General features: G+C 40.6%; 1 protein-coding gene across 1 annotated transcript in view; it reads left to right on the forward strand.

The window, feature by feature from the left end:
* The first annotated feature begins 2,460 nt into the window (after window positions 1–2,460).
* Window positions 2,461–14,306, forward strand: part of tp53i11b (tumor protein p53 inducible protein 11b) — a 61,356-nt gene continuing 49,510 nt past the window's right edge. The window contains exon 1 of the mRNA XM_037767460.1: window positions 2,461–2,604. The gene's annotated coding sequence lies outside the window, so the exon portion shown is untranslated. The remainder of the gene's footprint in view (window positions 2,605–14,306) is intronic.

Consider the following 14,306-nt stretch of genomic DNA (forward strand, 5'->3'; position numbering starts at 1 on the left):
ATGCTGGTGAAAAACTGAAAACAAATATTGTACTAAAGGGTCTGATAGATTGCAATATTGAAAATTTGCTAAGTGACATTTTTGGGTCGTAAGGCGAGAAATTTATTTGCTGACTTATTTATTTTGTTTTGTTTTCTTATTTTTCTTAAAATGTTTTGTTGTTGCATCAGTGTCGATTGCGATCAACTGTGACGGACTAAGCGCCTCCTTATCCTTATACATACATAGCTGCTTTGATATTTTCAACTACATATATGATTGTGTACAATCATCTCTTTGAGTGTATGATGTGCTATGTATACTGTGTGTTGGGGATCTAAGTCTGGTGTTTAGTCCCTGTGTTCACTATGTGTTGGTGTATTGTTGGTTTTGTCTGTGTTTGTTTTTAAAAGCATAATACAAATATTGTCGGAAAAAAAAAAAAAAAAAGAAAACAATCTGAATACTTTAAGCCAATAATCATGCAAAATGGGACAAAGCCAAAATAAATGAGCAAGTTATCCTTCAGCAAATTTGCACCTATCACATAATGGACATACTGAGGATACATTTTATTCAGTTAAGCCTATGAATAACTTTAAACTGTATTAATTTGTATCTACAGTTGCAACGTGTTTTTCAATGACGCAGCACAGTATGTATTCTGTGAAGCACTATCAGAGTGACACAGCCTCTCCAAGTATTACCAGGGGTTGGCACAAATCTATACACACACACACACACTCGTCATGCCCTGCGGCCACATCCTCTGTTGGCATGGCAACGGCTGGTGAGCTCAGGTGAGCGGGGAGTCTCGCATGTCTCACCCAGTCACCTGCCAGGCTTGGCAAGGTCCACGGAAATCTGAGACAGAAGTAGTGATGGGCCTATTGTTGAGTGACATGCCTATTCTTTTCCTTCACCTTTCCTCCCGGCAAATCAATCTGCGCTACACTGTTCCACAGGAAAAAAAAAAAAAAAACGCCTCATGACTTTCATGAGTGACTCCGTCAGCCAGCGCTGAATTGATAAAATCCAATATGATGAAAATCAAATCTGTCTTTGCAGCTGCTCAGTCTCATCTGATTAAAGTGAATCATAGAAATGAGTAATTTCTAAATGCATAAAAATAACTTAAAGCACTCTGATTGCCTCAGACACAGTGCGATGTAAACACTTGAATGGCATACAGTTATATCTTCTATCTATTTGTGTTTTAATTGTCTGGTATTCAGTAGCGTTGCCCTTTGACTATTAACATGTCAGCACATTCAGATCAGGAGGAAATAGCAGCAGCATCTATTTCAAACACAATTTGTCAGCTGTATGGTGCCTGTCTGTCTCCGCCTCCTCCATCCCTCATACTGTATCCCTCCGCCTCCATCTCTCAGAATATCTGCAGTGTCTTTAGCATTATTTATTTATTTGTCCTTCTGCTCTCTTCACTTGGCCCCTCTGCAGGAAGGTCAGAGAACAGGGTCGAGGGCTGATAGAGCCTCAGGAGGTGGCTGGCTGGGATGCAGTGTCTTGCTCACAGACTTTGAGAGTGCTCACTGTGTGGCGCAAAGCACTGTGAATGCAATGCAGACATAAGGCACATCTCTCATTTTTCATACCAACACATCAGTGGATACAAATTTCAATCGCAATTCTTCTGTACACATTCAACCTAATTTTTAACCCTCCTATTGTCTTCCCGTCAACCGTGCAACTTTTGGTCTGATTTGATGGTTTATAAAGCATAAACTATAAATGATCACCTAATTCTGTGTTACACCTTTTTAGCCAACCTCGTTCCAACTCATCACCACATGTTTTACACTTTTTGGGGGGAATTTATGGTTAATAAACATTATTTCCATGAAATTACACCTAATATTTTTGTAAAAAAAAGCAGAAATCTTTAATTATTTTGACTATCAGTGGAACATAATATTGATGGATTATCACAGATGGATATATCTCAAAGTTTAGTCAGAATAATATAAATATTATAATATAAAACATTTTCAATGGCAGCACATAATGACACCTTTTTAGCAAACTTCATTCCAACTCGTTACCATAACTTTTACACTTTTTTTCTGTAATTTATGGTTAATAAACTTAATTTACATGAAATTATACCTCATCATAGAAAACCCCCCAGAAATTATGAATTACTTTCATCCATGTTATTTTGGGGCAATCAGATGAAAGAAACCCATATTTGTGATATGATGAAGTTTGTAAACAGGTCAAATTTGACCCGAGGACAACAGGAAGGTTAAACTAGTTTTTAAAAAAACACAGACTCAATTCTCTTCCATCTCTAAACATTTATGGCCCCATTTCAAAAGCAATCTACAGTTGACCTAAACAACATACACTATCCTGTTTCTTGAGAACAAATATATATTTTTCTAGTGTCACAATTCTTAGTGTCAGGTGATTATACACTAATGAAAACATACTTATGAATAATATATTCCATTTCTGCTAATAGATCCCCAGAAATGTTCCACACTGGTCCTTTAATGGAAGAGACGGGATCTGTAAGTCACATGACTGATCAAAGAACTGTACAAAAAGGAAACCACAAACAACCTCTCTGATGAAGGAAGGCATTATAGATGAAAAGGTCTGGTGAGTAAAACCTCTGATAGAAAGCAGTGGAGAAAAATGACAGCCTCCAAATTGAACACTTTTCTTTTGAAATAGGGAAAACTATTAAATGCAGCACCTAGTAATATAAGTGAAAAGCCCTCTAACTACCTTGTAGATGGGTTTCAAGCTTGCAAAGTGCCCTTTCAACTGCTGGAGTCATTCTATCTTTTCTTTCTGTGGCATTATTATTTATTTTTTTAATACAATCCCTAAATTATGCTACAATGACTATTATTTGCAAAAGATTACAGTCTTTGTTTGGAGCGCCAATGTGTTTCAGTCAATGAAGAGATCTGTCTGTGCGTATTACCAAACATTTGGCTCCTTTCAGTTGTCTTTTGGGACTCCCTGATGACCTCAGTAGGAGTAGATGAACTGAACCATTTCTTGACTCTAATCATCCTCCAACCTTCCAGACAGACACAGTCGGGGCTTTTGATTTTTCTGCTCTCACCTCTGAAGTTGTGTCTTGCTGTGGTGTTGCAGATTGCTCATCACATACGCAATCACAGCTCTCTTGTGTTTTTAATCCACTAATTTAACTGCATCTTTTCATTGTGCTCATATGCAGAGCACATTTTCACAGTCAGAGAATTGTGGAGTGGCAAACAAACAAGTCTCAGCTGGAAAACTATTGATAAGCCTTTAATGGGATGGCCGAGGACACGGTGTTGTCTGTGAGGGTTAGCGGTGTCTCACTAGTTGTGTTCTGGCTCAGAGTGGGAATAGTAGAGTTCATTATTTCTGTTATGTTATGTACAGTACTCCGATCATGGGAGGCTAGTTATGGGGATAACAGGCACATTATCAGACAGTCTCTCATAGAGTTGCATTCGGTGGTTCACACAAAAAGCAACTTGCTGTGTGAAGTGGGTTAGAAAGTTACAGGAATTGTTGGACACAGCCTCCCAAATCTGACGTTGGAAAAGTGTGTGTGTGTGTGTGTGTGTGTTTGTGTGGGGGGTTTACTTTTCCTGCTTGGGCCGGAGTCGATAACGTTACTCGCTCCCATCGCCGCCACTCTCACTCTCTTGCTTCACCACTCACTTCCCACACACACTCTACGCACGGACCCTGCGATACCTGGCTCTAGAGAGGGCGATTCACGTTTTCGCATCGGCCAATGTAGCTCTCCCAACACGCTTGGCACACGGGAGAGGCTTCAGTTAGTTGCAATCTCCTCACCTCACCACTAGATACCGCCAGATACTACACACTGAACCTTTAACAGTGCTACAGTAAATGCAAGATTGGAAGCATTTCTATTGCTTCCGCACGGCTCTCAACATGGCAGTGGCTGAGCCAGTAGCTGAGCCAGTGGAGGGGACCAGAGGGTGGGTGCTACACTTCTGCAATGTCGCCGTCTGTCGGGACGGCGTTATCAGCTGTAACCGCCGTATGAGAGCAGAGCTAGCCAGTGGGGCATGCTCACATGCACGGCGATGTCAACAAAGCGAGGAGAACCTCGGATTACAACACCCAGGGAGAGCGACTTAATTCTCTGCTCAATAGACATTACTCCTCTATATCTTTACATAGCAAATACTGGTTTGATGCAGGAATGTTAATAATTAACCGTTAACCGATATTAAGAATTTTAACCGATTAACACTATCGGTTAAACGGTTAAAAAAAGATTGATAATTAATTAAAAAGCTGAGCAAAACTCAGAGGAGCGGCTCGTCACTTCAAGGAGAAAAGCTGGTCCACTTTAACAGCCCACTTTAAGAGAGTCTGAGCCGGAGTTGCAGGATACAGGAAGTGCGCTCCGGTCTCGAGCTCGCTTGAGCTGAGGAGTTGTAGCATTTATTCACCCACAAATAAACTGTGCACACACTGCTACAGCTACGTACGCACCGCTGAATGCGACGCACTTATCTTGTCGGTTAACGGTTAATGATGATCGGTTATCGGTTAAAACATTTTTTCAAAATTAGCATCCCTAGTTTGGAGCTATATTAATGCTCTGGATATCGTATAGAGAACCTTTAAAACTACTAAAATCATAAATGATAACAGGTGAAAATGAAACTACTGGTTAATGTGAGTACAGCCATCTCCCATGAGATTCAACAAGACAACGTTTCCCAAGGAGAGGATTGACTGGAAGTCAAACAGCAGAACATTGCAGGTACTGATTTCCAAAGTCTGGCGTGTGCAGTCAGTCACAGGTTATTTTGCATTTGGTTTAACAATGTTTTCGAGTGCCACTTAAAGGGATCAATGCAACAACCTGCCTCACCGTGTCGATTTCTTTATTGCTGGTGACAAATGAAGCAATCAAGACAAATAACATTCATTTATTATATGACTGAATGTTAATGGGGAATCTAGGAGATGTGTGATCAAATTTATCTTCCACCTACATCGTCAAAATGTCAGCCTGGAGGGTTCTTGACCCTGAGCGGATGCACAGGCGCTGAACCATTGCGAGGGAGGAAACGTTTGGCATTTCCATTCAGGGCAGTTTAGTGACGGGGAGATGAAGCGACCAGGCCTGAGACCAGTGCAATCAGGCCTTTTTGGTAGTGTATTGTATTGCATCCTCAGAGTAATCGTCCAAGATTTTCATTTCCCCCTGCCTTCCTCCTGGGCCTACTTTCAGCTGTCTTGAATGTTTTTCTATCACTGATGGAGACGGGGGGCTTTACGGTTTACAGGGTAATTGGTATGTGGCTGTTTGAGCTCGTGGATGGAAATATATGGTATGAATCACGACGTTATTGCCGTTTTTATGAACACTAATACCAACGCGCACATTGCAGTCAGGGCAACTTTGGTCCATGTGTCTCAGAAGCTACAAATCATTATTATATTGGGTGTTTTCGTTGTCTTTGCAATGAGCAGGTTGTTATTTATGCTAGATATTATGAGGAAAAACCTTGAAATATGATCCGTGCTATTTTCTGATGAGTCCCCAAATTCCACAAATGAAGCACCTCATTAAAATGAAATCTTCACCGCTCTCGCATTTCTCTCCCTTGAACTTTCTTTTGGATTATTATGAATTCCCACAGTTTACTTTTTCTTATCTTCCTCTCACACTGTCATTCATCTCCTCCGAGGTTTTGCTGACTTGAAGGATTTATTCACAGCTCAAATTCAGTCTCATGGCGAAATGTGAATATCGGCTGTGTCCCTGGAGCAGCATGGTCACACCTGGATACACTTCCCTCCATCTCTGCCTATCATCTGCATCCTTATTTCACATGAGCATGACTCAAAATCACCTCACTGAATGCTCTATAAAGAATAAGTAGGGCCTGACTAATGCAACAACATCAAACTTTATACTACTAATAATAATAATGTCACCGGATTTCGGTCATTTTTGCAGACAAATCAAAAAGTTTTTCCTTCAGCCTACTTTGTTACAAGATAAGTGTGGAGGTGGTGTTTGCCATGATGGTCCACTGAAATACCTTGAGTCCTTTAGAATGCATAAGGTAGGGTATTTAAGTAAAAATAACATACTTCACATAGCACTTATGAAACAAAACAGTGTAATAGAGGCTGCAGAAGAGTGTTCCATCTTCCAGTGTAGGCGCTGTAAATGTGCTGCATGCTGTGTACCCAAATTAAATACTGCCGTCAGATAGGGATTCTGCTCTGCACAAATAATACAATAAGAGCAAGCAGCTATTTTGTAAAGAAAAGGATTGACTCCCCATATTGTCTTTTTGGTACATTTCAGTATAAAATAAGAATATGGCAAAGCTAGGCTGTACCAAAGATGCTCTATAACAAAGATGATGCATTACAAGCTCCGGTTTGAAATGGTATACACTTCCTGTCTTCTTAGTGGGCGTGGTCATGTGTTCACCTCTCCCTCCAACCACTCGTATTTTGAATATAATTGTCAAGAGACAAAACACATAATAAACAAAGTTAAAGATGAATTTGACTGATAGCATTATTTCTATTTTTAAAAACAATTCTATAGATATCGCAATATCGTTATTGTGAATAAACACGATAATCGTGTATTGAAAATCTGATATTGTGACAGCCCTACGTTCAATAGTAATACACTTTTACTAAACAAGTGAACAGCGCTCTGTGCAGTAGCAGGGGGCTCATTGACTGCAGTTTACTTTTACGTTACAACCAAACTCTTCTTCACTTCCCTGGAGTCAATGAGCGATGAGCCGTTCTCAACAACGCTGCAAGCAGTAATACCTGGAGCCAAGCAATCCACCCGTTTTAAACGGCCACACCTCAATCGGGCACTACTCTAGTGTCATTCATTTGCAGGAATTTGGTAATAAAGCAAAATATTGTACAAATTCAAATTGTAACCTGATGATGTCACTACTGTATATAAAATGTTGAGGGATCACCAAATTTAATGACAATCCATACATTAGTTGTTGAGATATTTCACCTCATAGTGGCGCTAGAGGAAAAGTCACCAAACGACTTTGGTGTCTTAAAGTCAGTAGGATTCATCCTCTGGGGAACATGACTGTCCGCACAATATCTCAGCGACATTTGTTGAGATATTTCAGTCTGGATCAAAGTGGTGGGAACCATTGACATTGCCATCCCTAGAGCCAAAACACTGGTAAACATGAGTATGCTGTGTGCATTTTACTACATACCACATTATGTCTTGATACAGAGGTCTGAATTTTCCAACAGTTACTGTCTCACTGCCAGTTTCCTAGTGTTAAATCTAGACAGCCACAGAAAATAACAAGTACTTGAAAATCAATTTAGCATACTATTACTGAAAAAACTGGGACATAGTCCTCTCTGTGAAGGTTTATACAAAGACATTGATGCCTGAGAGAACTTCAGTAAAATGTTGAAGGAGCTGATCACACTGACTTTGCCTTTGGCTTTTAGAGTGCTCCAAAGGAAAAGCACTGGAGGGAAGTGTCGACTGTCCTTCTTTATCCCCAGAGAGCGAGGGCAACATCTTCCGTCAGACACTAGAATCGGCAGGTCAGACAGTCCGACACAATCTTGAAGTATTGCCAATTGTCTCTCAGGTCACACAGTCTGTGTCCTGTTTGTATCAAAATGGGCACACACCTGGATCAAAGTCCGTAAAAGAGTTTGTTTTGTAAGAACGATCAAACGCTGTGTATTTCTCTTTAACCAGCAGTTCGATGTTCAGTAAAACACAAAACAAATACAAAGTGGAAATTAGGACCCGGCGCACAGTGACCCAGAAAAACAAACAATAAACCCAGTTTTCAAAAGACAAGTGAGTGAAACTTGGATCATCCTCCAGATTGTTAAACTGACAAATACCAGTCCAGATGTGCTCATCGAGAGCAGTAAAGAGCAAATAGCTTTCTTTTAGGATCTGATGACATGTCAGGTCCTTACAAATATAGACAGGTAATCTGAAAAAATCATGTCCCTCTGTGTCCTCTGGTGCTCCTAATGGCATCTGCAAGATTTCACAGACCGGAGGAAAAGAACCAATCAGAGCCGAGCTGGAATCTTGCCGTCTCTGAGCAGCTGTCAATCACTTCCAAACTCCGATTAAACGGTCAACCTAGGCAGCGCTGATAAAATATGAATCAATATTCTGTTACTGTAATGTCTATTTCTCACCTCAAATGTTTTCAGAAACATCTTGTAGTGTACTGTTTAGCTGCAAAATGAAAGAGTTGAATGAACAGCCAATAGGAACGCCAACGTGATTGGTCAAAGTCTCCCGTCACATGCTAGATTTTTTAAAGCCTGAAAACAGAGCCATGAGGAGGTGCAGAAGTCTAGTTATCTCTCAGAGCACTTCAATTACTATATGCTGAAAAAATTCTGCCCTCTTTAAGCGCTTGCTGGAGAGCTGTCATATTTTCTCCAGGCAGAGCAGAGACTTCAAGAGTGTCAGCCCGGGTCTCATTTCACCTCCTGTCGGAGAGGAAAGAAAGATACAGTACTCTCAGTCCTCTCTCTCTCTCCTCATCAATGCAACGACCGGCCTGTCAGCAGGGTACGGGACAAATCAATGTGTGCCTTTACAGGAGAACGTCTTTGATGAGCTGAGGTTGTCTAAACCTCTCGGCTGGATATCAAGGCACGAGATGGGCCTGATGCACACTTAAGGGCCTGATACAGACTTAAAGTGATTCACCTGCTCTTAAAATAGACAGCTCTTGAGTTTATTTACTCTTTGAGCTGAAGCAACACAAACTTTTACTCAAGAAATGTATTAAAGTAGCCAATTTTTCATGTCCTATGCAGGTCCATCATCATCACTGTGTTACGATTACCTCATGTCTCGACCGCAAGCGTCTCGACAGCGTTGACGTGACACTGAAGCAACTGTCTATACGGTTTTGTCTGGTACGCAAATTTCAAAGCGACGAGCCGCAAAAGAGCATACAAACTTTCTGTGGAGTGTGCAGTTTTCCTGATCTATTTTACCTTCAACATTGATGCATATGATTAATTTGCGACAGGTTATACAGCTTTCCCTGAGCCTGAGCAAGGCCTGCACTAATTATGTTGACCACTACATGATGATCTCACACTAAATAATGAGTGTTCTCCCGCAGCTGAGGAAGTTTGAGAGAGAAACATTTTGAAGAAAACTTTATTTTTATACCACTTTTCAAGTGGAACAAAGCAATAAATGAGAAAACATGCCATCGGAAACAAAACAATCAAAGAACAAGGTAATATAATGATAAAATAAAGATAATATTATAAAAGTTTAATAATTAAAAGGATAAAATAATTATGAGACCCTGAATTATGTATTAAAGTAGTAAAGTAGTTGTGTTTATTGGCCATAAACCTCGCGTTAACATGCATATTATCGGGAAAAAATAGACTTCAAGCCTAAATAAATGCTTCAGGTCAAGGTTACGCCCGTGAGACGCAGCTGAGATGAGAGTTTGCACGGAGCTGGTGTAGATAGTTGCATAGATTAACATGAGAGCGTATCTGTTGCGTCAGACACGCGAGTGAAAAGGCATTGGATACGCTTGCAGTCTAGACATGGGGTTAGGAGTAAAATTGTCCCATTTATTAGTGATACAAAGAAAAGTCCTTTATTCATTCATTCTCCTTCTTCCTGTTTTTCCTGTTGAGTGGGTGTTTGGAGAGGTGTTGACCTTGACAAGACAACCGTGTGCACCCACTCACAGTCTCAGCTCTAATCTGTCACCTGGCCAGAGTTTCTCCCCAAGAACTTTAAATCTTCCTCCTTTATCATTGGCACCAAGAAAGACTCCTTTCTAACATAATTTTCACATTCTACTGCACACTTACATCTCCAGATGTTTCCCAATGAATGATATACAGTTTTACCCATGCAGTCTCAAAGGTATTCCCCCAAAACGGTATTAAGGCTGTCAATCCATTAAAATATTTAATCACATGATTGTCCATAGTTAATCACGATTAATCACAAATTAATCGCACATCTGTTCAAAATGTACCTTAAATGGAGATTTGTCAAGTATTTAATACTCTTATCAACGTAGGAGTGGGCAAATATGCTGCTTTATGCAAATGTATGTGTATATTTATTATTGGAAATAAATTAACAACATAAAATAATGACGAATATTGTCCAGAAACCAACACAGGTACTGCATTTAGCATTAAAAATATGCTCAAATCATAACATGGCAAACTGCAGCCCAACAGACAACAACAGCTGTCAGTGTGTCAGTGTGCTGACTTGACTATGACTTGCCCCAAACTGCATGTGATTATCATAAAGTGGGCATGTCTGTAAAGGGGAGACTCGTGGGTACCCAGAGAACCCATTTTCATTCACATATCTTGAGGTCAGAGGTCAAGGGACCCCTTTGAAAATGGCCATGACAACTTTTCCTCGCCAAAATTTAGCGCAAGTTTGGAGCGTTATGTAGCCTCCTTCACGGCAAGCTAGTATGTTCTTCTGATGTTTCTAGTTTCATATGATGCCAGTATCTTCACTCTAGCTTTAAAACTGAGCCCGCTACAACTGCAGAAAGATCAATTGCGTCAATTGAATTAGTGGCGTTAAAAGAAATTTGCGTTAACGCGTTAACTTTGACAGATATAATCATAATATATTTTTATAAATATTAAAGTAAGCATAGCACAGCCTACATGGAAAAGCAACAGCATTTGGCAGGAGGAAACTGGTTGTAGAGGAGATTCAGAGGCAAGCTGGAAGGAAGTGTGGGGCATGCAAGCAGGCAAGATTAGATTCATACTATAGTGGGAGCAATTTATGATGTGCTTCCACCGCCCCAAAATCATACTAAATTGACAGGCTGGGACCTAACATGTCCTTTCTATTCAGGTATAACTTCACTTCGGCACATTCTTTCAGGGTGTAAAATAAAGCCAGTCCCAAGGACGACATAACGTGTTTAGTAGCATCTACTGAGAGCAAGCACTTAGAAGTAAACTCACTGGATTCAAAAAAGGAAACAAGATGGGTATTAGATTGTTTTTGAACAAGTCAGGCAACAAGCAGTATTGAACAGGCATGATGCAGAGCAGCCAAAGGCACACAGGGACTTGAAAGGTAGATTTAGGAGAAAACAGCTCATTGTGCCTCAGGAGATAGCTAACACTAATCTAAGACCAGATCTGGTGTTGTGGTCAGAAACACAGCACGGTGTGTGTCTCGTGGAGCTGACAGTACCATGGGAGGATGCAGCAGAAAGGAAGAAGCCTAGATACACAGACTTGGCAGCGGAGACAGATGAGCGTGGCTGGAAACCCAATGTCCATATAAATGTCATATAGATATCTGGCTGGGTCATACCGCTATTTGCTCTTTGCCCGGATGAGAGTAGGAGTTAAAGGCAGTTTATGACAGCACAGCCTGATCATGGGTCGAATCATCATTTAACATGAATACTGGACTTGCATCGCAATGCTTACCCTTTTGGCACAAATTACCATATATTGATAACAAAATGATTCATGTGCAATACTAATAGCACTAGTAATAATTTCTGTTGCATTACTGAGGCAGAGGGACAGCATTTCCTTCCTCTCCTGCACACATTTTTTTCTGTCTGAGCTTGTTTGCTTGTTGACAATTCAGCCTTTTAGCAGATAATAGCTGTTTCATATTGAAATGATGTACTAATAGAGTGTGTGTCTAACAGTCTGCAGCTACTGTATGTCAAGGTCAAGCTGCCGAGTATCAGCTCTTTGCTGAGTGAGCGTAGGAGTTAAAAAGGCAGCTTAAAGGTAAGTTAAGTCAGTGCTAAAGAATGATGTAAAGCTGTACTTTGGCACAGTGGTGCTTTGAACTGAACGTCAACATCAGCTGCTAAAAGATTATCTGCATTTTCTCACACAGTATAGGTTAATGTACTTGCTAAGGTTGGCTGTGAGGTATAGACATATGGTAGAACTGCCATTATAGTGATGCTACTGTCAACTCAAGGTACATATTGTGATCATATCATGATTTACTCCTGTGATTCTCAGCCCTTTAATATAAAATGATTGGCCACTAGACGCAGATGGAAGTCATACTGTGGGTACATGAAGCTCTATAAAAAGTCTGGATATTTCCCGCTACTATACTTATAAATATCTCATTAAACGCTCCAAGTCTGTGTTGTACCAGCAAAACAAAAGTGCTCTTATAAAATATTTAAATAGAGTTCAGTTTTGGTGCATGCAGCAGTGCTCATCGATGGAGGGGAGAAGCTGGCCCACATCAGCGATAAAATTATTTACCTCTTACACTGAGCAGTTTTATTCCTTAAAGATGAAATATAATGTAACTAGTACATGCAGCCATGTGCAGGAAGTCGAATATCCATTCTAGAGGGTGAAGAGTGTGTTGATCCAGAGGAAAATATTGTACATGTGTGGTATATATCACATACAGTAGGTGTAGGAAGGGTCTGAAATTAAAAAAGACCTATTATGCTTTTGTGCTTTTTCCCTTTCCTTTAGTGTGTTATATAATGTTTTAGTGCATGTAAAAGGTCTGCAAAGTTACAAAGCCCAAAGTCCACGTCAAAGGGAGTTACTCTCCCCCACAGACACACTGCTCCTGAACTGCCTGAAAAGCCTTGATTGAAGTCCTGCCTCTTCTTCCGTAAAGTGGTGATGTCACCAAGTAATACTTTTGCATAATAACTGCCTAGCAATTAGTTTGGCCCCTCAAACAAAGCTAGTTAGAGCGGAGTTCGAAGAGTTTGGTTCGGTTGACCAATCACAACAGAGTGGACCAGCTGTTTCAGACAGAGGGTGAAAAGAGGTGCTGCAGCACAGCCGATATGAGACCATATGACAACCGATCTAACTTCAGACCTTGGATGCAGGTGTTATAGGAGAGGTTTTGATCAATTACACTTGCATTCATTGGTTTAAAAAGGTTCAAACACTGCTTGTGCAAGCATACAGTCTTGCATTTCGTCAGCTGAAGCAACAGTCAGCAACTCCTTTGAATTCATTAGAATTTATGTTTTTTAAATGAAGTTATTAGCATTTCTTCTGTTGGCGCCTTATATTAAAGCTTCCATTTATCCTATATGGTTTTATTTATTTATTCTGCAAACACCCCTGGGGCATCGTTCAGCTTGTGAAACATTCATGTTTCATACATCATATTAAATCTGATTTGGCCCCTTTTAAATCAACTACTCAGCCTCCGTTGTCAAAACTGGGAGGTAAACTGCCCTCAAATCTGAATTAAGCCTGTGTTTGGGTTAATGATTTTCTCCTGCTTGGAACAAATAAGAGCCAGGTTCTCAAAATAGCTCCCGGCTGAGACAAAGAGGAAATTTAATTATACTAGAAAGAGGGGACGCGCCATTGTTTCCATAAGAAGAACAGCTTAGGTGCTAAATATTTAGTCGGATCCCACGTAAAAGCACAATGTGCCAAAGCCTCAGAGGGCTCCTTCAAAAGACTATTTCCATTGGCTTAATCTTTTTGAATATACCCATTTATGCAATCAGGAGGCAGATCTGCAAAGTGCTTTTCTTACAGACAACACCTCGACTGTGTACCACAAAGACATCGCCCTGCTTCTGTTTTCTTGCCTCTCATCATCCACTTTTTGTCGAAGTTATTCAGTGGAAAGGTAATTCAGTTTGTGCCCTGATTATTATTGGATTAGTGTGTTCTCTAATTCTCTCCAGTATCGGATAGAGAAAATAAAGATTAATCTCAAAGTAAAGGATGAGCCAAGGAAATGATTAACTGGCTGTGCATTTGCCCAGTCTGGTGGAGGCCAAGTCAATAAGCAGACAGAGTGGAGGGCAGAGAGAGAGACTGCATTTAACTAATACTTGACCTTTGCCTCCTTCCACTTTCGTGCAAGTGTAAGGCTATAGCTGAGCCTCGTGGGAGACTCTAACTGATAAATAAACAGCCAAACCGCAGCTGACTGCTGCTCTTCATGCACCCTCTCCACCTTTCCAACCCACATCTTTGTGTTTACATGTGACAGAAGGGACGGCCACCAGGACAGCTGTATTCTAGATACAGTAATCTTTACGGACAACCACCGTTTTGGACAATGGGCCTCAGGCAAGAACCACTTATACGAACACATTTGTTCTTAAGTGACTTGTACAAGTAATTTAAGAGAACTTGTCGCATTCACCAATTTTTTCATATTTTGAATTGTCTCTTGGGTACTAACACAACTTCTGAGTGATCCAGACCTGCCGTTTGTGTTTGTTTCGGCTCGCGGCGGCTGGCTGGTTGACGGATACGGATATGATGTCACGTCACTCAGA

The sequence above is a fragment of the Sebastes umbrosus genome, chromosome 4 (assembly GCF_015220745.1).
Source record: "Sebastes umbrosus isolate fSebUmb1 chromosome 4, fSebUmb1.pri, whole genome shotgun sequence".
NCBI lineage: Eukaryota > Metazoa > Chordata > Actinopteri > Perciformes > Sebastidae > Sebastes > Sebastes umbrosus.